Here is a 25,254-nt window from a genome sequence, read left to right as displayed (position 1 = left end):
GTTTTCTGGTACTGGGAGAAAACCTATTTTACTTAGAACGTACACACTTCCCCCCCCCCCAAAGAACATATTAATGAAAGCATACTTTATGTTCACAAAATACAGATTCAAATTAGTTCGGGAACTCACAAGAAGTAGCATTACTTTTGCCTTAAGCTTCCAGTTAAACACCTTGTTTGCCTACTCCCAACTTCCAGACTATATATTCTCATGTCATGCATATAGACTTCTGTTTAAGAGTGAGCCAACATGGAAGATTCTCGAAATCTCTTCAGTCTTAACAAAACTTAAACGGGGAGTAAATAAAATAAGCGACTGTTACAAGTTTGGACATTTAGAATCTTCAAAAATTCTTCCATTTTGCTATGCTAAAAACAAGAAAACATGGAAGGAAGATGTAAAGTATTTCATCATTTTAATGTTAGGCACGTAAGAGAAAACCTAAGATGACCTCAATAGGAGGCATCATTGCCAGCGCTTCCTTTAATAAGCACTCTCGGGTTTGCCTCACCCTTATACTATAGCCTTGATCTTCCTTGATCCTGAGGACAGGCCATTTTTTTCTTCCTTTATAGATTTGATTACAGGATCAGGACATAGTCATCTAGCCATGTGAGCTCCAGAAGATGGTAGGGATTGGCTCTGTGACTCACAGAAGCCAAGCAAAATAATTTCATCTTCTCAGCAGGCAATTAAACAAATTGCTGGGCAGAATCCTTGTAGGCAGCCACTGATTTTCACAACTGCTGCTTATTGGTAATGTCTTCAGTGGAACAGGTGAAGTTTGCTTTGCTGCTGCTTCTCACCATGGTGGAGTATATAGTCTGTGGCTGACAGATCAACCTGCAGCAACAGTATTAATTACAGAGGGTGTTGTAGAGCTTTTGTCTCTGATGGACTGCGTGCTGGGACCAGTCTTCTATGACAGGAGTATGGCTTTTTTATTTTACTTTTTTCTTTTGAGCAAGGAGAATGGACTTCTGTGGCTTAGACTTCTCTCATGACTCAGCTGACTCTCATCTGGTCATTCAAGGAAGAGTCTCCTTCTCTCATTCATGCTTTAGCGCATAGGCTTGCCAGCAGTCCCCTTCTGCCACACCTGATGACCATCGTCATTCTCATGAGCTGCCATTCGAGGTAATCAGGCAAGTTAGAATCACACACTTTGGCTTAGTACCATTGCCCTCCAAGCCAGAAGGTCTTTGAGGATTCAGTGGGTGAACAACTGTAGAGGCTATTTTCTACTGGTTTAAGTCCAAAATGAATGAAACTTCATTCTGGTTACTCGTGCCTGGAAAATGAGTATCTGTATCTGGTTCAGTATTGGTCTGTACATGACACTGTCGCTGAAGTCAGCGGAAGAGGGAAGTGTAAGTTGATTCTTGCGGCAGAGTAATTCAGTTCTCTCCCCTAGTCTGAAGCAAAGCCTGTACCAAATGCCAAGGCAGTTGCTGAAGTGTGCAGACAGTCTCCTGTAAACTGCCAACTGTACGTGAAATAAACCAGATTTGTTCCTGAGGTTATAAAAAGCTTGATCTGTTTGCTGACATACTTTCTAATCAAGGTGAATAATTTAAGCACTTTCCAGTTTCAAATCCTAACAAATCACAGGTGTTTTTCACTGACAACTATTTGTCTCTGGGAATTCTTTCTACATGGAGTTAAAGGGAAAAAAAAAAAAAAAAAGACTGTTTCCAAAATGCATTTGCAAGTAGATTTACTAATGCTTGAGCGTTCATATTTAGCAGTGTATAAAAATAAACAGCTAAGATCTGCCCACAAAGCCTCATATGTAATTTGCACTGCACAGCTTTGAGAGCAGAATGTTTCCAAACAACGGAGACCTCAAAAGAAGTTTTTTGTACCTCCTGGGTTTGTATTTTCAGTTTAGGCCCATCAAGAGATTTGATACTTACTTTAATACCTTTGTGATTATGCATTTCCAAGCAAAGCCTCTCCTCTTTAACAAGGCAGCCCTTCTATCATTAAAAAGCCTATAAACTTGAAGTGCCGTAGGAATTCAAGTTCTCTTTTGAAAAGATTTCACAACAGTAACAGTTACACTTTTAGATCTTCTAGCATATGGATTATAAGAGAATCAGCTAGAGAAACTCTTGTGAATTTGGGGGTTTGGAATTGTTCTGCATTATTCAATCTTCAATATGGGAAGGTTTTTTTTTGGAAGGATAGTCTATGCTTGCATCCGGTCAGATGTCTCTATTTCAGCATAATTACCCGCCTACCTGGTTACAGCCAGGGAAGCTGTGGTGGGTGGGTACCGCGTGTGTTTGTTGGGGATGTTTGGTGCTCTGGCCCAGGTACTGGGCTATAAATACATTCAAGTCAATTTAGTTTTAATCACGTCAGACTGGACTCCCTTTGTTGGCTGTAGACTTATGAAGTAGCAAGATAGAAAGGATCAGTGCTTTCTCACAGAGTGGAAAAATCCTGTGCTATTGCATGGAAACCTTTTTTCGTTCAAGACAAAAGTGAAAACTGTCAGATGATGGTTATGTTTGGAGTACTTTTTCATAGGTTAAACAAAAATCACCGTATGATTATTATTAAATTACACTGTTTATAGTGTGTAGTATAAATTACACTGTTTATATTTCAGCTATTCTTAGTAAACTACGCAGGTCAGAAAGTAAACAAAATATTGAAACAGTTCTCTGACACCTTCAACTATGAAAATAAAAACCATAAGTTTCTGCAAAACAAGGCTCAATTAGATATTCTTGTGATTCTCTCTCATGATAATTTAGACTGAATTCTGGAAGACATTACAGAGGAATCAGCAGATCATTAAGCTATTTCCAAGTTGTGAAAATATGTCATAGTCTGCTGTGCTGGCAGAAAAAAAAAAGAGAGAGAGAGATTGTCTCCTTAGATGAAAGAAAAGTTTTCCAAAGATTCCAGCTATGATTAAACATGCCATCAGTGCTCCTCCAAGGAATCAGGTTTCAGTTGTCAGAACTTTCTTTTTATCTGGAGAGAAAACAATAGGCAGGGTTTACAGAGGAGTCTCTTTCAATGAAATCTAACTAATAATGTATTATCTTACAACAGATCGTGTTTACCCAGTTCAAAAGCATTTATAAAAGAACATTTTTCAAGCAAAATGTCAGTTCAGAAACAATGGGTACTAGTTCATTTAACTTGGGGAAAGAATACTCCACCTGAGACTCTGAGGAAACAGCTAATGATGTAAGACGTGAATTTGTGCAAAAATTATTTATTATTTACCACATTCTCTTAAATTTTGCTTTTACTTTCAGTTGTCATTCAGGCAGGAGGAATAGAGTGGGGCTGTTAAAGGAGCTAAAGGATAGTGCTGTTCTTCTAAATAAAAGATACCCAGCACACTTTTGTGCAACACGCATGTGCAGGGTACAGCTGTATGGGATACGATGCTGCCTCTTCAGCTCAGGGGTTGCCTTTGTGGGGAGGAGGCTGTTTTCAACCCCATGGGTCTCTCCTCTTGTTTCACAGGGGCTTCGTCCTCCATCACCCAGCTGGGAGGACGAATTGGTCTCCAGCTTAAGGGGAAGACTCCACCAAGAGACGTTGCATCTCTCATTATGGGTGGCAGCTGGGCTAGACAGTGCTTTAGGATGGAATGCTTCCTTAAGTTACCTAACAGTGTAACCACAGGGAACCTGATGGAGCAGTGGCTGATTTTGTAGTGGAAAGCAGGTAGTGCTGGGGCCCCAGACCCCACATTTGCAAGGAGCTGTGTGAACGGCCAGGATTTACATGGGCACGTCTCTGAGCTAGAGACCAGTTTGGCCTGGAAGCCGCAGAGCTCAGGAGGACTGCTGTACCTCCTGGGTGTAATAGCACAAAATCTATTTTTACTGGAGGTGGAGTTCCACATCAAACAAATAAAAAGAATAATGATATAACACCTATACTCAATGTAATTGTCTTTTGGACTAGCCAGTTCTTTATATGACTTCTTCAGCAATATTTATCTGGCAATATTTTTATTTATTGCATATGTTTTGGGATATTCTTACTAGACAGTTTTTCCATACTGCACGACCTTTCTATTTTCTTTGATTCTCAGATGCATCATTTGTTTTATAAATAAAGATGCTATATGAGATATTTTGCATTTTAAAAGTAAAACAGAGGTTAGCTAGCCTTGACTCAGATGATTAATTCTGAAAACTTTGCAAGATTGAGTTAGCCTCTGGTGCTTTTCCCTTCTTTTCAGTTTTCCCTCACAAAACTGAATTGGCAAATGACACGTAATGTTTATCTGAGGGGAAAAAGAGCTCACTTGTTTATCTGAGGGTCAAGTGACAGAACTACATCAGGTGATTGAACTTGGGAGTACCATGGAGGGCTGCAAGGGAAGCAAACTACTGCTTGCTGTGCAGCCCTGTAGCTTATTTCTGGCTTTGGCAGCATCACGATAGGGAAGAAGGAGCAGACAGAACTGGAATGCAATTAGAACTGGTGGGTCCCCCAGCAAACTGTCAATAATATTTATCACAAAACTTCTAGCTACAGTTTTGATCACAATTTATGCACAGGACAGCATGGTAGTTCCCAATCATTAGGACTGATCAGGAAGCAATATTCATTAGTCATTACAAGAACATCTGGCTGGGTTGTGTGCATACATGCTAATCCAAAAGAGTACACTGGCAAAGAAATCACGCCCCTTCATGACGTGCATAAGTACATTAAAGTTTTTGGATTACAGTAGATTTCAACTTCAATCTCCTCAGTGATAAAAATCAAACTTCAAAGCAGTGTCACTTCCTTTTTTTTCCTTTTTATTTATTTATTTATTTATTAACTTTAAAAACATACAGGTGAGTTGTACCAGGCTGTCTAAAACATTACATTTTAAATGAACCGTATTATGAATTACTTACTTGGAGTTGCTTCCCTGTTGTCTGCTAGCTTTCACTTAATGGGACCGTGAGACCATGTGAGTGGGGAATGGAACTGTATCTCTTTTATTTCTGGTCATTCTGCCATAGTTAGTACAATTCTAATAAAAGAAATTGCAAATCATCAGACTTGTATATGCTTCTCTAAAAAAAGTCAATGAATTCATGCACAAAACCGCTTGTTTAGAAACAAAAGGTCACCAGAAGGTTACCAGCAGAGCTCTACATGTCTGTGAGGCCCTATAGAGGAGCTATTTTCTTTGAGGGCTCTGACACCTATGTGTGCAAACCAATACATCATGTACTCCAGAGACACAAGACACAGCTTGTCCTGAAGCCAAAGCAGGAGTATCTGCTACTCAGAGGACTTGAGTGGAACACTAACTTTTTTTTGTCAACAGGCTGGTTGAAAGTCATTTGAGGTCAGTAGTGGCCTGAACCTGCAGACCAAGTCCAGGAGCTGTAGACAGCCTGGGGAAGCTTGCATGGGCACAGCTATACCACGGGTCATTTTCTACCACTCCAAATCAAAAGGTTTATAAGAACTAAGTATCATTCACAAAGAGATTCTGTCTGAGAACAAAGTCTTAGTCGCATATGCTTTTAGTCATACAAGAGGATACACTCAGCAACGAGAACAATGAAAGAAAGTTATGGGGTTTAAACCTGAACATTTCAATCTAACACCTCGGGGTTTTTATTAACTCCTCCAACTGTACTTACATTTCAGAGCCATTACCAGCAATGCCAATGCATTTGCTGGTCACATCCTGAATGGGAAAGGTTGCTTGTACGTAATAGAGTATGAAACAATAGGATGATAAAAGACATACTAGAAGATATTTGAGGAATTGAAGTCAGGCTTGAAACATACCTTTTTAATTCATAAGCTTGAAAGATTTCTGTTTTGTTATGTCTAATATTTGCAGATATGACAAAAGAAAATGTCCATATTTGCCTTTTCAGGCCTATATTTACGTCTGTAGTATATAAAATATTTATATTTATTTATTATATAGAAATAAATATATATTTGTCAGAGCTTACTCTCTCATGTTGAGCAACTTTCTACATGCAACTGAATTTCTCAGCAACATTGAATTTTGGTGAATGGCAGGTGCGAGGACAACTACTGTGGCTATTACAAAGAACAATTAACACAACTTTTGCCTCTTCGTGACAAAACTGGAACAGAACTATCATGAGCAGATAAATCAGAGACAGTTTTAGCATTACAAAGAGAGATGCAAAGCTGTCAATGTGATACTGAAGAGAACAATTCTACTAGGAAGAAAATGTAACCAGGAGAGCAATTTTACAATGAACGCTCAGATTTAGACTTTTATAGCAAAAGCAGTGTACAGTAACACTGTATTTTTAAGCTATTTGTAAATTTGGCCTTTAATAGTAATTTCCCTCTTTCTTTCTTTCTGAGCAAGCTCATTCAACCAATGCTCTCTGCAAAGAGAAGATAGGCCGCTTATTCATATTAAATGCTTCTGCCTGTAATCACAGGTCAAATCTGGCATCCTGCACACTCCTTTTTTCCAAGGACAAAGCCTTCCCTCTCTCCAAGCCCCATATATAGTGATCTAGTTCTTGAGAGTGATGCTGGGGAACTCCACTGAGCAATGCCAATGAATCTCTCAGCATCTTGCTTGGACCAGGGAAGGGAATTCCCAAAGTGCTTGGTCATCTGGGGAAAGACCTTGATATGCATGGCATTGCCCTGGTACAGAGATGTCCAGTTCTCCAAAAACAGTGAATTTCAAAAACAAGGCTGAGGATTAAGGAAGACCTTTCACTATCCATAATAAAACAGATCAGGATTCAGAAATTCTACCCCTTTCACACCCTTGCAACATACCCAGGACTGGACATCCAGGTCAGCTGCAGAGACGAAAATAAAACTTTGCTTCATTGGTTGGGCTCTCAGCCCATAATTCCCTTCAGTCACAGCTGTGCAGGGAAGTTACTAGGGCTTTAGCTATCTCTTCTCCTTCATAAACACATGTGCTGGAGGTTTGGGAGTGTCCAGTTAAAGATATTGTGCAATACCAAACAGAGAGGTCTGTGGAAAGAACCAATAGGCATAGGGCTTCATTTGTAGCCATAAGATTTCCTGTGGCGGGCCAATTTCTTGTCTGGAAGCAAGGGAATGAATCTTTTCCAATTTATGGCCCTAAGACATTGTAAACACTGACAACTAGGTAAGACTGAAGAAGGCCTGTGCTCATACGTAGAGTAAGACCTCATTGTCACTTTGTTCCAAAACAAACAAACAAAAAATCTCCATGGCAAAAATCTGCCTTGCTCCACAAAGAGAAAATGGGGTCAACTACAGTGAGTCGGTGCTGACCACATTCAGCTGCACATTTTGAAAAAGATGTAATGCCATGCATTTTAAGGATCTCTTACTATCCCCCACCAGTTCTATTCATGTGGCTGAGTAACGGCAACAGAGCTGTCATTATACTAATACAAATAAAAGGAGATTCAAGTCCCTTTAAGACAACTACTGCTGGATAACTGTCTGTGATTACATGAAGACCAGGTCTGCAGATAAATCCTGCAGGAAAAGCTGAGGAGCCTTTGGGTCTCACATTAGCAATGGTCAGTATGGAATATGCCCTGCTTGCCACGGTGCCATAACATCCTTCTTTTCCCCAGTGTTAGAATAGGCTAGGTTAGGTCCTATTAGAAAAAAATAAATGCAATGGTTAATCACTTATTTATGCCGTTAAATGCATTCTGTTAGTAAGGTGACATTGGATTGCCAGATTTTGAATCACAAGATAGACTAAACAGTGATTTAATAGGATCACATGTTTTTAAAGGTTTTCTGCTTTGTCTTTTTAAAGGAAGTCCATGCTGTTGTGTGGACAGCTTACATAACAAGGTCTGAAGCAATAAATAGCATTTATATCCGGAATCAGAAGCATGCCCTAGTATTGTTTTTGTCAGACTTTGCCTGTTGGGTACATTTGCAATCTTGTGACTTTCAGACCCAGCATCTGGTTTTGAGTCAATCTCCAGAACGTCCTTCTAACTTCTTCAGTTTCTTCCCTTGCTTGATGCCAGCATGCTGGCATTTCAGATATATCTTTAAAAAAACAAACTGGTTCGTAAAATCTTGTTGTCATGAGGCAGCTGCCATTAACATCTAAACATCTACCACCTGAAACCTGTCGAGAATATATTGTATTTTGTGTCATAATATCTCACAAGCACTGAGAATATCGTATAACATTTTCTCTTCTGATCTACGGAATATTTTTCCTCTGTGCTTTGACTAATAAATCTTCTTGCTGTTACCATAATGCTGTAGGATTCCACAACATAAACACTTTTAAAGGAATCTGTTCTTCTGGATGGAATATTATATTGCTCCCATTAGAAAACTCCTCTTCAATTTCAAGAGCACATAATTCATTACTGAATGCTTGTAAATGTCATCTAGTTGTAACTCCTCTAGGAACAAGTAATAGCCTGTGCTTTCTGGTCCCACATTACATTGTCTGATCAGAGAGAGACAAATTCTTTGCTGTTTGTTTTCCTTTGGGACTACAGATGTATTATTTAAGATATGCACTACTATCAGTACAGATCGTTTTTTTCTATGCACAATGCTGGACATGCTGCTCTAAAAATAATACGAAGTATCACTCAAAATAATATAGACAAAACTCAAATTGATTTTGATGGGACTTTTGCCTGTTTAACCATGGTTAAATAGTTTGATATCTAGCTGTAAACTTAAGGCTAAATTACAAACCTTCACTATGGCTCCTTGGTTGCATTTCTGCTGAGTCACTGCACAGGCTTGCAGTAAGAATTATTGTTGTAACTGGGAATGCAAGGGCCCCGTGGCTCAGTGCCTTGCTCAGGGCTATACACCAATGAAATGACTACAACTGGGGTTCAGAAACTCCTAGGTGAGGAACCCCCTCTCAGCTTTTCAGGGTGACCCAGCAGTAACGTAACTTTATCTTTGTCCTCACATCACACACACACAGAAAAACTTACAGGCTTGCAGACAGCTGCAGTATTGTGACAAATCTGGACTTTGCAGTGTAGAAAAATGTAGTTGTAAGAGACACCAACAAATCTGAACATCTGGATCCTAAACATTGCTTCCGCTCCTTCTCCATTCATTAATATAGATAGTGTTTCATCCTTGACAACTTGTGGGCAGCTATATAAAATCAAAGGTATGGAAAAGTTAGATTCAAAGGTCACAAATCTTTTACTGTGGAGCTGATTGTGTCAGACATTGAAGAGACTTAACTAAACTGCAAGATCCAGTGGCAAGACTTGATATTCACGCATCCCACAAAATAATCAAAATTAGAATTCCAGGAACCAAAATTAGGTTGAGAAAAGTAGAAGTGAGAGTAGACTTTTTTTTTTAAATAATAAAATGGTTTATTATTCAGAAGAATATTTAGCAAAATTCATTGACACCACTTCACTGTAGAAAGCCCCAACTTGCACTTCATTTTTAAATAACCACTTTGAATTTTCACATCACTTTATAAAAAAAATTTGTTTTTCCAGACTTGACAGAAGATACAAAAAGTGAAGGACTGCAAGGAAAAGCATTTCTCTCGTTCTTCTGTATCATCTGTTTTCTTTGAGCAATGGAATAAGATGAAAAAAAAGGCAAAAAGGGAGAAAATGTAAATTATTTGAAATAAAAATAATAATAATTTAATAATTAAAAGTCTGAAAGAATAATTCTATGAGTGTTCAAACTAAAATAATCTTCTGAAAAGTAACAGTCACATGTTGACGATGTGCCCTATTTCAAGCAGTACTGAACTAAGCTAGCCTCTCTGCACCAGGTCTCCTTCAGTAAGTACAAAACTTACCTTGAAAACAGAGAGGCATCTAAATACACACCAGCGCAGGTCTCAGGTTGGCACAGACATACCTTTAGCCTTTTCAGCAGAGCATCTAAGGGAAATCAAACTCTAGTGCCTGCCTGTAAAAGGGCTAATCTAGAGTAAATCAATTATTATGTGCCTGGCCCTCATCTTTGGGCTTAGTGGCCAAGGGGGCTACTTTGGCTCAGCTGCAGCAGGAGATGGAGCAGGTCCTCTCTCTGCTGCCATTCCTGATGCTGCACTGTTGAGATATTGATGTGATGTAATGCTGAGAGGGAACAAAGCTCTCAGAAGTGTTTTGATGCCAGTTGAAGAGTTCAAGAGAAACACTGGGTTCATTTCAGCTGCAATCAGTCTTTGTGTGTGACATTGCAAATAGCTGGCTTTGTAGTAAGGAACATTTGACATCATTGCATAAATTTATTGTATTCTAGGGAAGAATTCAATATTGTAAACTCTTGGTATCGAGAAAAAATAAAAGTTTTTAATTGTTGGGGTGATTTGATGATCACAAAGGAAAAAATATGGTAAAATGTTGGCAAAATAATTTATACATTTTGTTCTTTGACATACTCACAGAAGGTGGAATACTGAGAATACTGATTCCTAATGGCAGGTGTAGATCCAACACCTTATATTCTGTGTTCTCTGTCTGCATTGCAAATTTCATGATACCTTCCATATTCCAAAAATACATAGCCAGAAGATCTTGTCTATAGAGGAGAATTGGATCACAAAGTAAGCAGACTATAACTCCAGGAAACATCGTGCCATCCTGAATCAAAAAGTTTTGCATTTGAGGTTTCATGTTTTATCATTTTTAATGAAATATAGAAATAGGCAGTATATTTGGAGAGGGGCAGAAAAGAGTGATTGTCTATTGCAAATAAATTTGCCTCCAAGAACAACTTTTTCACTAGCTGAAATGTTCATTTTTTCCTATTTCTTTGTTTTTGGTTTTGTTTGAAGCCTGCACAGGTGTTAGCTTTTCTACGCAAAGTAAAATTTACAATTCACAGGTGAAATCTGTGATGATCAGTGTGTTGAAAGGTTTAACAGTAAAACTGCAAGACAGACCATCCTAAAATTACTGGAATGCAAATCATTTGAGTGCTCCTACCAAGAAGTTCCATTAAGTTCTGTTAAGGATTAACATGCATCCAGTTACAGGTCCTAAGGGAAAGGACATACATTGTAAAGATATCTGTCATGGGGAACAGCTTCTGCTAGCTTACCTATTTGGCTCATCCATCAGTAACCTGCTTCTGCACCATGGTCCAAATTAAGATCTCCTGCTATTTAAAACATCTGTTTTCTTTTTTAACCCAGAGGCCTCAGCTGAGTTAGTAGATCAGCACAGGGGAGGATTTGGAGAGGAATAAGTGATGAGCAGCTGGGAGGTAGCAATATCCTAACCTGGATCAAGAGCAGCTGATAGTTTGTCAGACTGCAGCCCACGTCCCCACAGTCTGCAGCACCAGCTATTGCTCATCCCCTGCTTGTCGTTCCATTCATTACTGGCAGATAAACACATTAGCTTAGTGTTTCCGCTCAAATTATCATCAGTGAAAAGGCAATATATTTAAATTATTATCAATATTCATGTTAATAAATTGTACAGATGAATTGCAAGCTCATTGTAGAAGCTTGTGTTTTGTAAAGGTTTATGGATTGCAAATCTACATTTATAAAAATCTACTCTTGCACAGTACAAATCTACATTTAATTAACATGTTTAAAGCTCTCTTTCCTACCTTCATTAGCTAATGACTGTTTTAATGCATTCTTAAATTCTGGAAAAGAAATCACATGGGAAGTTACAGTAATATTAAAATATGTGTGGCTGCATGGTCAGACTGTACATACAGCTCAGCTAATGAACTTTTAATAAAGTTGGCCAATACATAGAACTTCTTCTCTATGGAAAATTTATACTTTGACTTTTCCTTTTGTCATGGATTTGAAGGACAAGTTAAATTTTCAAAGTCTCCCATAAAGTGAGCATTCAAGAAAACATTATTTGAAAGTGTCGAACAGCTCTTGTTGAAGTATTTCATCTCATAAAGTAAGGACCTTTGTTTGGAAGAGTTTCAACCTTGTTCATAACCCATTAAATCAAAACACAATACACAGAATTTCATCAAAGCAATAATTCTTTCCATCATTTTTTGAAGTCAATATAGTCCTTTGAAAAAATAATTAGCTTAATGGCATGTTTTTTTCTAACAAAATATATGCTGCTCATGAAAAATTCAGTGAACTTTGGTATCAAAATAATGTTTAATGTGTGATATAGGAATACAAATCTGTCTTCTGTAAAGGAGTACTGGGCAACATAGGAAGGGTCTTTTGTTGGTGTAGACCAGCAGCTTTCAATTTGAATTATTAAATGCCCACGGACCTGCAAGGGGACAGATATATTCTTGTGATGAATATAAATCTTTAGCTCCAAATCATGTTGGCGCCATCACCTAATTGGTGCTTTTGACAAGCTCAACAGAAGTGAGGGTAGTTCTTTTTAGATGAAAATTCATGCAGTGTTAACTGATTCAGATTTTCACTTGAGTTGATACATTTTTAAATATGACAGTTCTTTATAATACATTCCCTTGAAATTCCATTTGGAGAAAGGCTGAACCTAACCCACTTCACTTCAGCAACTAGTTTAGGCTAAAAGGGGAAAGATACTTTGTGAAATCTTTTTCCGTCATTTTTCAAATGTTTTTACGATTGAAAATGCCAACTCTCACATTTAAAATAGTACTATTTTCAGAACTCTAAGTTCCACTGAAAGTTGAAAATAGATAAATGGGGAAGAATGAACAAAAGCTGAGAAAAGGACCAGGGTCTGAGAGCTTGAGGTAGTCACAGTGGTGTCATTGGTGCAGCAGAAAGAGCAGAGGACACTAATGGCAGGGCCATCATGATCTTCTCTGCCTTCTCCTTCTTGCATCAGCTCTCTGGCCTCACACAAAATATGGTTGCCATAGTCCTTCCAAAGCTGTTTTCTTCAGTTCATTATTAATAAGCATTTTTATTTAAAAAAAAAAAAAAGGTGTCTAACAACTGAAATTATTCCTTCATTGTATCATTTAATTCTCTTCCCTTGGTTAAATGTTGATGTTGACTGAATATCAGTGAGAGCTCCCTTACGTTCATTGTGAAGCCCAATGGTGTGTTAGCTGTTTGGCATCACTGCCTCTCTTTCAGTCCTCCAGTCAAAAGTATTTGAAAAAAGATTTAGTCACATAACACACCAAATTTATTTTGACAAAAATATCATCCTCCACAGTCAAAAAGGATGTAGTAGTCCACATATCCTCAAACTTCAGATCTTTGTACAACAACATTGAGAAATTCCCATCTTCTGTGTTCAGTGTAATCCTTCTGTGAATGGTTCAGATCAATCACATGGTTAAAGTAAGACCAGATCGCAGGAAGCACCTCTGAACTCAAAAATCACTCTTTGCATACTTAGTTCTATAAATTTTAATTTTGAATTTCTTTCTTGTGTGTTTGAAGAGCCTCTTACTTTAAATAAACAAAATTACTGCTTTTAAAGCAGTGAAGCGCATGAAACAGCATATTTTCTGAACTATGATGATGCCAGACACGCTGTGCTTCTGATGCTATCATTTGCCAGATGATACAGGAAAATGAGTTTGTTCCAGAGCCCCATCTAGCAAAGCCATAAATTAAAACCCCACATCCTACTCAAGTCACTAGGACATGCGCTGTATCTGCAGCATGTGTTCAGTGCTTTGCTGAATTGGGATCTGTGGAGTGAAAGGCTGCCCTGAGCAACTCGCAGACACACAGACCCCAGCCATCAGGTCCAAACGGATCCGTGCAGATGCTGTAGGGTGCCTGGGTTCAGTGCTCCCAAAGCATATGGTCTGTGCATGCCCCCTCCATGTCGTGGCTGTGCTGGCTCTACCACAGCTTTGTGAACCTTCAGCAGTCCCTTCCCCAGCACGCCACCCAGCAGCTCCCCACTCAAGACCACAGGGTCACTGTGAGAAGGAGAGGTGGCCGGCCCAGTGTACACCGTGTCTCGGCCACGAGCAGTGTTTATGGCTGAGGTGACTAACCCTGGCCTACAACGCCTGTGGCCCAGCACTGCGTGCACGCATTTGGCAGATGCCATGCCGAGGGTGTGGAGAGGCTGGGGGTGTGGAGATGGCTGTGGGGCTTGTCTGTCCTCACCTGAGGGGACACGTCTGACCAGATGTTTGCAGGTGTTTGTTGCAACCCCTGTGGCAAGTTCAAGAACTTTCTGACTGTGAGACTTTGATCTACAGCATCCTGGAAAATGTAGGGAAAATTTGTAAGGCTGTGTGGCCTAAATAGAGGCCACAACTGAAGCTAAAACCCCAGTGCATCAAGCATCATAAACACATAAAGCAATAGCGAGATCTTACAGTCTGAAACAGACCAAAGTGAACCCTATTAGCCTCAGTCCTCGTTAGAGCAGATGAGGAGCTGAGGCGCAGCACGATGAAGCAATTTACTCAAAGCCAGACAAGTGCATGGCAGAGCCAGACAGCAGATGTGGGACTGAGTCAACCCAGGCCTGGAAGCCATGAGTCTGCCCTGGGCAACATCAGCTGTCTGTGGTCTGTCGACAAAGCTTCAGATGGACTCTGGTAGAAGGGCAGGTGGGTCAGAAATATCACTCGACCTCATTTTGCTGTCTGTCTTCTTTAAGCAGAACAGTTCAATAGCTCCAGTTAGGAAAAAAATTACCTGATGTCAACAGCGATCTTATTCTTCCCATTGGGCTTTTGTGCCATGTAACTAATAGGGTATTGGCAAGCAAACGTAATATTGATGAAAGTTCTTGCAACTATATTGGAGCAGTTACTCTGTATTGTGTTTGCGAAGACAATATGTGCATCATTGGAAGTCTGAAAGTTAATAAAGAAACATTAGGAGACTTGCCAGCAGTTGCTGTTTATACGAAACCATTATAATGGGAACATTTCTATCACTGCACTCCACACAGCTCCATTACAAGTAATCACCATTAATAACAATTATGTTTATTTTGTTAGCATGAGACACAAAAAGAGAGCTCTCCTCCCACTGTGCTCAACACAGACTGCAGACAGCCTGTGCTGGAGAGTTTCATCCTCACGTACAGGCCTGGCTCTGATTCTGCAAAGGGAGATGGATTTTTGTCCTTTAAATCCCCCAGAAGACGGATAGCTGGAGGGGACCTTAGGCCAATACTCCAGGTTTGCTTTTGCTCTCACACTAGCACATCCAAGGGGCACAGCATGTTACAGTGATGCACATAAAGCAGCAGACAAGAGTTGTAGGGAATAAGCATTGAGCTGAGCAAGTGTTGGCATGGTTCAGCCAGCTTTACTGGCCAGGGTCAACCATGTTTGACAGAGGCACAGCTCCCAGAGACAGTGAGGTTTCACACATACTGCATGCAAAGAACAAGTAGATAGAGAAGGAAAACCTTGTCAGTACTGACAGAGAGAAGGGTCACATCTCTCTTTTCCCTTTTGCAATCTGAAGTTGAGCCACTGGTAGCTCCATTGGCACGTTGGCACTGCTACCACCAGGCTCTCTGGCCACAGGCTGCCACCCGACTGGCCACAGCCCATGGCAGGATAGGTGGTAAATGCTGGGGTGAGCTTGTGAGGGACCAAAAGGGTGGTGAGGGAGAGCTGAGGGTATCACTGCACAGGGACCTAGGGGAGGGCACTCGCCAGCCATGGCCAGATGAACACCCATCTGCAGACCAGCTTTTAACATGAGCTGGGATCAGATGATCCCCATGGTCCCTTCCAGCCCAGCTGCCACAGGGATGATTCTCCAAACGCTTGGCAGAGGGTGGAAGCTGCAGCAGACTTGAAAGCATTGTGGTGGATGCATTGACAGAAGCTGGTGCTGCAGCAGTGGAGCAGAGGCAGGAGGTAAAATGCAAATCCTTAAGGAGCCTGGCTTTGTTAGCTCTGAAACCAGAGCCACCTGAGATGAGAAAATGAACATTCATTAAAGTAATTTCAAGCTAACAGTTGGCTCCAGACATGATTAAACTGACAGTGCATAAGGTAGCAGAGCCAAAAGGACCCATGACCTTATTGGTGATAGGTGTTTAAAATCTAAAACTCAGGAACTTTCAAATGCCCCTTCTTTCTGTATGAATAACATCCAGAGAAGTACCTTTGGTAAAGTGTTTTTCTCTTCTTTTTCCCAATATGCACATCTGTTTATCCTGACTTTTTTACATATTTCATTAATTCAGATTGCAAATTATAATTATGTCTATTAACTCAAGGAATGTAACTGGAGAAAGCTGCTGTGCCTCATTTAACTTTTCTATTAAGTTACACCTTTGGTAAAGCTCCTGCACTTGGCCTTTTAATAGCTGTGAATTTCCTTCTTTAATGTATATTCTGAAACAGCATATATAGTAAGTTTTTGTTCTCGACTGCAGGAAGATCTATTCCCATGGGCTTTGGGCAACATCAGCTTTTTGATTAGTGTCTGTCAGTCTTTTAAAGAAAATATAGTTTTGCAGCATAGGCATAATTGCTTTCATTACCTAATGCTTTCAATATCTTACGGATGATACTAGTTCTTCAAACCGTGCATTAAGTTTATGGAAACTCTTCATTGTCATCAAATTTTCTGGAAATATCAGCAGTTCTCATGAATATTAGAGTGAATAATAAGAAACTATTACAGGGCAGCAGCAGCAAGAAAAGACAGAGAAAATGCAGAACTGTTTGCTTCAGCATCAAACACGTGCTATTCTGTAGCTTAAGCCACCACAGCTGCAGCACCAGAAGAAATAAACATGGCATTTAGGAAAAAAAAAAGGTTCCTTTCCAACAGCAGGCCTTTGTGCATATTACCACTCTACTTCCGCAGTCTGTCAGATTGGTTTTAATGCTGGACACGTAAACATTTCCTTTTTCAGTACCACAGCATTCAGCATTGTTCAGGTGTAAATCAGAGATCTGGAACTAAATGATCATTTTTAACAGCTTACTATGTTTTAGCATGAGCTCATTTTTATCTAGATGGTCATTACCTTATTTATACATATTCCAAGCTCTGAAACAGAACATTTCATTTCTAAGAAATAGAGCAAACAAGGAGTAATTAATTTGCTCCTTAGGAGCAAATAATTATTTTGTTCCAGAATCTTGAAATGGGGGCTTGGGTCTTTTCTTCATATCAGGCTGTCAAATACTGCAAGACAAACTGCAGCTCGAAGAACCGTTGACAGCTAAGAGCTGCGCTAATGGAGAAAGGACTTTTATATCCCTGTTGCCCCAGAATTTCCTTGGTATCTGCGTAGCGCACCCACTTAGGCTCAGTATACAGCTCTGGAGTAATGCAGGAAAAAGTGCTGGAATTTTTTTCTTGCAGAGTTTTACTGGTGAATTATGAGAGGCAAATCACTCATTTCTAATCATCTGCCTGGATCATCTGGGCTGGATGACAGACATAATATAATCCTCTAAATTTGATTTAGGGAAGCTACGGCATAAAACCTTGCTCTGTTCTTACTGTTTGGTTTATGCTGCAAAATGGTTTTCCTAAATATCAGATAACATTTCCAATAACTTAGATATTGTCAATATATTTGGACAAACAAAGGAAAACAAACAACCAAAAAGTTGTCTGGATAAGAATTAAATGGATTTTTATCTCTGGTAAAAGAAGCAGACCAGCAAACAAGAACATTTTAAATCAATTCAAACTTTTTTTTTTTTTTCCTCCTCAGATTAATTGCAAAATGAGAAATCTTATTTTAGAGGCAAATAACATACTTCTTTCTGAAGGCATCGCAATATTTTTTGACTTTTCCAGCATGAAACAGGTCATTAAAAATGTCAAAACAAAAATTTCAGTATTTTCATAATTCTGTTCTCCATGGATTTGACTGAAGAATGCTGCAAAATTCAACTTAAACTTGTGTATAGCTTCTGCCTCCCTTCTTACCACACAACATTTCATGTTTTCAACCATGTTTCATTAATGGCTGAGACAATAATAAATTGCCAAGCAGTAGGTAAGAGGTCAAAGCAAGACAGTAAACACTATGTGGAGATAGTAAATACCATGCAGGTGTTCACTCTACAGCTCCAGCAAAATGCATGCAAAGAAAAGCCAGATTTTACCATATTTGTGTGCTTTTAAGCGTCATCATACCAGATGGGAAACTGGTCTTATTGTGTCCTATAAAGTCCTTGGGAAGATCAGGCTGCATTAAGTTAAAGAGGTTTGCAGGTGTACTCAGGAAAGTGATGGGATGGATGCTCTTTTATCTTTTTTGTTTTAACCTGTTCTGTTTTTTCACCATGTTAATAGCCTGGAGTTGTCTCCACACCACCACCACCAATTTTTATTTTCTTTACTATTGACAGGGGGAAGGATGCTAGAAAGAATTAAAGAGAGAATGGTTCTGCTCTTTCTTCTGGCACAAAGAAGACTAAGCACCCCTTTGCCCACATCTGTGCCTGGTTCAGGGACACGGTGTACCCAGAACCCAGACGGGAATGGCCTTGAGCATCCTTTGGGTTTCCGTGTCAGACGCAGGACACTTCTGTCCAGATCTCAGCAAACAGTTTGAGGAGCAAGTCCTAATGTGGAGCTCTTATTAGGGAAATTGCAGCTCATTTTTCAGGTTCTTCCCTGTAGCGATGCTCTCGGTGCTGGAGCTGGTGAGCAACAGCTCACGCCCATTTGCAGTGCATGGACTGACTTAGGTGCCTGTACATATGTCAAGAGACCCAGAAAGCTCTTAAGTGCTTACAGCTTTGGATGGGATAGGGAAGAGCGTATGGTTTAGCACTGACTGTGCTACTGAAGGGACGTTCCTGCCCCACAGTATGAGATGTTAACTTTGATGAACTGCCCAGTACAGCTGCTGGAAGCAAAAGGCTCTGGAGGCGTCTACTCTGAAATCAAATGACACCTTGGCACCACTCCACATAAGTATTGCCCTGAAATGCCCTCTTCCCATCCACGTTTCACCCTCTTTTACAGGTAAACCAGCAGAAAGGCAGCTCACTGCCAAGTGCCAGAAGGCCTGGCCCAAAACAAGTCTCCTGGAGCACTGGAGCAGGGATGTGCGTGCTTGTCCAGGGCAGATTGGAAGACTCTCGTGTTTGCTATGTGGGAAGAGCAGTTCTTAAGCTGAACAATGATCTGATAGGGGAAGTTCCTGCTGTGTTTTCCCTTCCATTACAGTATATATGAAGCCTCTATGAAAAGTAACAAGGAAATACTGAGTATTGCATTACTAATAGATAGATGATATTCAACTTCACATTACTGTTATGGCAAATGTAGCTGGTGAAAGAGATGATCTCCAGATACAGGAGATTTTTAATTGCATGGGACTGATCTTCTGGGTCACACGTCGGTAGGACTGGCAAAAACAGCATGCAGCGTTAGCAAGCACTGTGGTCTTCCCCTGTCTGGCAAGCAAGGGACAGCATCCCAGCTACACCTCAGGCTCAGTGCTGGTGCTCAGATCCCAAAAGGGCAAACAAGTCAGGGAGCATTTTAATTATTCTGGGCAGGGTAAGGAAAGCCTTGTGTTTTGTATATGACCTTTGCAATTGTTTGTAAAAGCTCCAGCGTTCTGAAAAATGAAGGGAAGATTGTTTCTTATGCTTTCGTGGTTTGCAGAGGGAGAGTCCCAGCTAGCTGTTTACCCCTGAGTCACCCGCTCGGTGTCGACATGAGCAGTCCACGTGAGCTGCCGCCAGTTAATTCCACCTCAGCAGCAGCGGCTCCTCCTTGCTGCCAGCTAACCGCTGGCACAGAGCTACAGCCACTTCTGCCACAGCGCCTTCCTGCCAGCTTATGAGCCATTCTTACTGTCACTGAAGCAGCTCGCAGAAGCTTTTCTTTACTGTCTTCCAAAATGTCACAGTGGCTATTAGCTTTAAACTTACATTCTGGAAAGGAATGAGGAGCTGCAGGAGGAAGAAAAAGAGGATAAACAGTTTTCTGCTTTGAAGGGACGATTGAGTCATTGAATGGAGAAACTGAGGAACAGAAATGCAACCATGCAGTGTATGTAACCCAGAACGTCTCTGAAATTTAGACTCAGGTACAAGGGTTACGTAAAAGACAGCTCTCATTTACTAAATATTCATCATCATCAGTTTACATAGTGGCTCATTTACTCTTCACTTGGAACAGAGGCCCAAGTGTTTAATTATCAAATCACGCGTGCCCTGGCGCGGGAAACACAGGCTGGAATTCCCAAAGGATGGGAGACAGCTGCTCAACTCCCATTACAATTTCACTGACACTTAAGGGAATTAGCGCAATTAGCAAATGCAAGGCAGAGGAGATTCTCAAGCTGACATTTTTGCACAGGAATCAAGGGAAGCTAATTTTAATCTTCCTGAATGTAGGTTTTCCTGTAGAACAAAATACTGGGAGCAGATGCTGCCACAGACTACGCATATGTTTTTCTTGGAAGAAACCCTATGCTCCTGTGAAATAGTTAACAGGGGCCTGATTCTTCTCTCATTTCTGTAAACAGCCAAGTGTTTACAGCAACATCCCAATGTTAAGTATTACTGTACCAAATCCAGATGTCCCAACTCAAGCAAAACTTTATAAAGTTGAAAGGAATTCTTCTCTGGATAAGGCAAGCTGCAGCTTACTCTTGATGGATGTAACCAGAGCCAAAGTTTACTCTCAGTTGCATTGGCAGGAGCACAGGAACTCCATAAAACCCCAGATTTACAGTGGACTGACTGACAGCAAAATGTGTCCCAAGGTACTGACACTTAACCGAACGAACCAACCTGTTTAAACATCTCGTTGGAACTGAGCAGTGGCATACCCTAACTTTTGACTTTTTTTCCCCCTGCCGTGACTTTTGTTCAGCTTTTATCTTTGTCACAAGTCCAGATTTTCCCCTTCCCCATGCCATAGCAACACCTTAGAACTTTGTTCCATTAACAAACGATCTTCCTTATTCAGGATACCAAGGATACCTGAGCAAAGGGAAACTAGATACAGCACCATTTCTATTTTTCTTTTTGCATTAGGAGGAAAGCGTTGTCCCCCAAAACATCAGCTGCGCACTCCCATTTCTCTCATTACTGCTGCATGTCACACACTCCTGTTCTCCACCTCTGAATGAGGGTTACAGCTCCCAGTCATCTCCAGCATGCTCCCAAGTCTCCTCAAGCCAGGGGCTCCCTACAGTTGAGCTGTGGAAGCAGCTTGCAGAAGGATATCCCCTGCAGGAGTAGCCAGGAGGCTCTGCTGCCTGTGTTCTTTCTCAGCCTTCAGTCACATCCTCAGCAGGAATGCATCCCTAGCTGGCTGACATCTGGCCAGCAAGTCTGCCAAAGCCAGAGGGATCCTCTACCTCCTTCACAGTGAAACCTGGGCATGAAATGGATGTTTTCAGGATGATCCATTGAAATCCTACTTTCCATTTCTCCTCATGTACATTATACTACAGTATTTAAAATTAAATGGATCTTTGACAACATGGAAAACTATTTGAAAAAAATAAATGGGGGGGGGGGGGGGACTTAAAAACCTCTCTTCCTTAGTGCAGGTGCTGGTACAGATGACTGTCATAAGAAATTGTCACCATTTTAAAAGCCTGTATGTCACTCTCACCAGCTATTTCCTTTCAGTTCAAGGAAATCCCCAGTGTGGACTTCCTATGAGAACCTCATTTAATAACTGGACCCCAAAGGGCATCAGGGCCTTCCTCTAACATACTTAACTCTTCGTTACTTATTTATTCCACACAGTACAACAGATCTACAAAAGCCTTGAACAACTGTTTTTGGTTGCTGTAGTCTTCTGCTACAAAACCTGGCTATTTACATCATAAGCATTTCACCACAGCAGATCTAAGATGCTCTGTTCTGTTAACAGGTGTGGCGTTTCTCCAAGCTCACGCTATCTTTCTTCCAAGGTGTTGCTAGAACGGGCATCTCTCCAGGAAGGTTCACTGGCTCCTTAGCTGAGAAAGGCTGCTGAAAGCAGTTAGCTGAGGTGTAGGTACACGGGAGACAAATCTTGCTCTGCCTGCACACAGCAACGGGGAGCGCTGCAAGGAACAACTGAACAAGTCACAAGGACCTCTGCAGGGCTGCATCAGTACCCAACAACACAGCAGGAGCAGGATCCTGTTAGGTGCCAGCAGGTGCAGCTGAACAGCTCCAGCGCTTGCTGTGCCAACAGCACGGTGTGAGAGGCATCCGAACAGGAACGCGTCCATCCTGGCCTCCTGTGAGGCCGATCTCTGCTGCATGCAGGAGGCCAGGGCTCTGGCCTCCTCTCTGCCAGTGCCTGACTTTGCGCGAGTCCTTTCACCAGCCTCGTGTTCTATGGAGCTTCTATGTGTTTTGGTTGCAAGTCTTCTCTCCCTGTGGAGCAGTTCTACTAGCCATTTTGGATTTGGACTTTCGATGATATCCCAAGCATTTGTGCAGTGCTCACAGAAACAAGGACCAGCTGGAGTACTGACTTAATACTATTCAAAGACACCTTACTTTTAATATAATTTCTCATGCTTTGGCAGAATTTTTTTCTTTTCCAAAGCATATCAGTTATTTTCTTCATTCTTCAGGTTCCATCTAGGTATAACTAATTGAACTACTTTTTATTTTTTATTCATTTTGTTTTTTAAATGTTAAAAGGAATCATTAATACATGAACTCCAATACAGCAATGGATCAAAGAGGATTCCTAATTATACTAGGGTCTTAAAAATCGTTCCTTGTACATTGGGATTAACCAGGACTGACTTAGAGTTCTAGGAAGGCAAACATGATACAGCTAATCCAACAGACGGCCTAATCAAGTTTTCTCAGCCCCAGTCTCTATCTATGGAGCAGGAGACTACAGTGAAGAAACACAACAGAGAAATGTTAACTGTTTCCAGAAGGCAGTAGCTTTAGAGCTGGGTTCAACCACCCGCACTGAAAAAAAAATAAATTATAGACTCCTAGGCTTCTACACATACTATAATTGTCGTTTTGAGTAACAAGTGAGTAATATATGCAGAGCATTCCCACTAATTGATACTATTTAATGAGCAACATCTACCAGACAACTCAGTGACATGCTGAGGAAAACTAATAGGAACACAAATTATTAAGAACTTTTCTCTCAGAAGAGACACCACCTACTTTTCCACAAACCAGAAAGATAAAAAGGTTATTTAATAAACATTACAACAGTCGGTATTATTCAGGAGAGTAAGACCGAAAAATTGTGTTCACAAAGACTCTGAAATAGCTGCAAACCTTAAGTGGCAATGTGATGTAATTCTGAAAACAAATAAAGAATGCAAAACAGAAGCTATCAACAGGAATGCAAAGTTATTTGGAGACAAAGGGAAGATTAAGCCCTACCTTTACCCACCACTGGTAATTTTCAAATAAAAATTTAGTTTTGCTACTTTGTAGATAAATTATTTCACTTAGTGACGCAATCTGTATGATGCAAGAAAACAGGTCAGGTAATCAAAATAATCTTTCTTGACATCATCTAGGAAGTTCAGTTTTGGAACATGATTGAAAACCACTGTTTTCACTCTCATGGGTTGTTTCTTGACACTGTATAAGCTGATGAGTTTCACTATTGTATTAATAGAATAACTATTCTGTTTCCACACTGAAATCTGTAACTAAATTATCAGCTATAAAATTGTTTGTAAATTCCTGACAAAATGTTTCATACCATGTATTTACATAGAAGAAAATATTTTTTCAAAAAGTAGTTTTACTTCAGTAATTTGATGACTAAAATTACTTAACACAAAAAAATGTAATTTAAATATCTGAGAATTAGTCTGCAAACAAATGATTAATTTAGCATTAACATAGTGATCAAATCATAACATGAATAAATGAGGAACTTGCACAGCTGACACTAAGGCAACTGACCATTGCATTTTAAAAACTGTTCCTATTGAAGTTTAAAACATTACAAAGACTCCAGCTATTCTTCTACAAGCAAGAAGAAATTGATAGTTTTAAAAAAAGCACTCAGAGGAAGGTTATGAAAGAAAATTTGTTCCACATCCCACTGTACATCAGTATGTTCTACCATTACATAGCTATAGCAGATTCCGATTTAAGATAAAGTTTTAGAGCTGACAACTACACCAGCAGTTAAGTAGTTGGCTTTAAGGGTTTCTGTATTACTAAAGTTCCTCCTTGGAAATACCCTTTTTTTTTTTTTTTTTTTGATAACCAATGATGGTATTTTCTTCAAGAAAAATACACAACTCACCCTCTCCCATGTCAGCATCATCTGCTGAAATTAAAGACATCAGCGTGGAGGCAGCCAGCAAACAACGTGCTGCAAAGCACACCCAGCAAACTTCCCTCTGTGGTTCAAAGCTAGGATATCTTTGAAGACCACTCTATATCTTTGCCCTTCCAACTGCTTTCTTTGGTGGGAGTACAAGTTTTTTTTGTTATTGTTTTCAGTAGAAAGTGAAAGAATCCCTCAAGACATTAAGTGCAAGGTCACGGTTTCCCATTCTAAAACTTCTCCACAGAAACAAGTGTTTCAAAAAAAAATTACCAAATGGCATCCTGCACCCAACAATAGGATTCCTAACATGCCAAGTCAGTGGAGACCAAGCCTACTTGGAAAGCCTTTTCTACCTATTTTAGAATTGATCCCCCAGGACAGGACCCACCCTTACTTGTTCGTTTTTCTCTTGTGCTGTAGCAGCAGCATAGCATGTCCTTCATTAGGCAGGAGAAGAGCCCCTCTCACTTCATCCACTGTGTCCACCCTTTGATGGTTTATGTCCTTCCGTCATACTACAGAGGCTTTTAATGAGAGCTATAAATGACTCAGAGGCACCCACCTTTGTTAAGAATGAGTAACAAAAAAGAAATACGTGCTCCACAGAGAGAGCAGAAAGTCCTTTTCAATAGTGGCAGCCTGCTAACAAATGAAGGATGTATTAAAAACTGTAGAAAATTTAGATTTGTAGATTTACAGGAAAACTATGCTTACAAGATGCCTGATGATCAAGGTACACAAAGAAGAAAGATTCCCCCCCAAATATTTTGGACACAGCCCTCTTCTGACACAGCAGGTTTAGACCTTTGGCAAGACCTGGCCGCCCCGTTTCCCTGCCCAATGGGACTGTTGTAGGCTTATGGCCTTCTGTGCCTCCGCTGACATGGGAGATCACTGGGTGCAAAATTTCCCAAGAGTGGCAATTACAAAGTCCACTGTTTTGTCCCATCAGAGACACTCATGCATTTACAGCAGAAGTGATTAATTACCTTTCCTTTATTAAGCAGAACTTGACAGTTTGTTTCAGGAGCTCTATACATTTGCATTATTTCAGTTTTAACCATTTGATATTTGTGTTATCCTTCACAAATCCACAGCAAAAGTTTGGCTATAGAGTCCTACAACTTCTCTTAGGTGCACGTTAAGGCATGTATTATGGGCAAAACTTT

At 40.3% G+C, this 25,254-nt stretch overlaps 1 long non-coding RNA gene across 1 annotated transcript; it reads right to left on the bottom strand.

Annotated features, from left to right (window-relative positions):
• Nucleotides 1-398: 398 nt before the first annotated feature.
• On the bottom strand, nucleotides 399-24,187 carry LOC118243836 (uncharacterized). The gene is made up of 4 exons (XR_004777352.2): nucleotides 24,059-24,187; nucleotides 8,934-9,102; nucleotides 4,890-5,008; nucleotides 399-2,988 (listed from the first exon to the last, which is right to left on the bottom strand). It is a non-coding gene; the product is annotated as an uncharacterized LOC118243836 (long non-coding RNA).
• Between the last annotated feature and the right edge of the window lie 1,067 nt (nucleotides 24,188-25,254).

This window comes from Cygnus atratus, chromosome 3 (genome assembly GCF_013377495.2).
Source record: "Cygnus atratus isolate AKBS03 ecotype Queensland, Australia chromosome 3, CAtr_DNAZoo_HiC_assembly, whole genome shotgun sequence".
NCBI lineage: Eukaryota > Metazoa > Chordata > Aves > Anseriformes > Anatidae > Cygnus > Cygnus atratus.
This window is presented reverse-complemented; position numbering and strand designations above follow the sequence as displayed.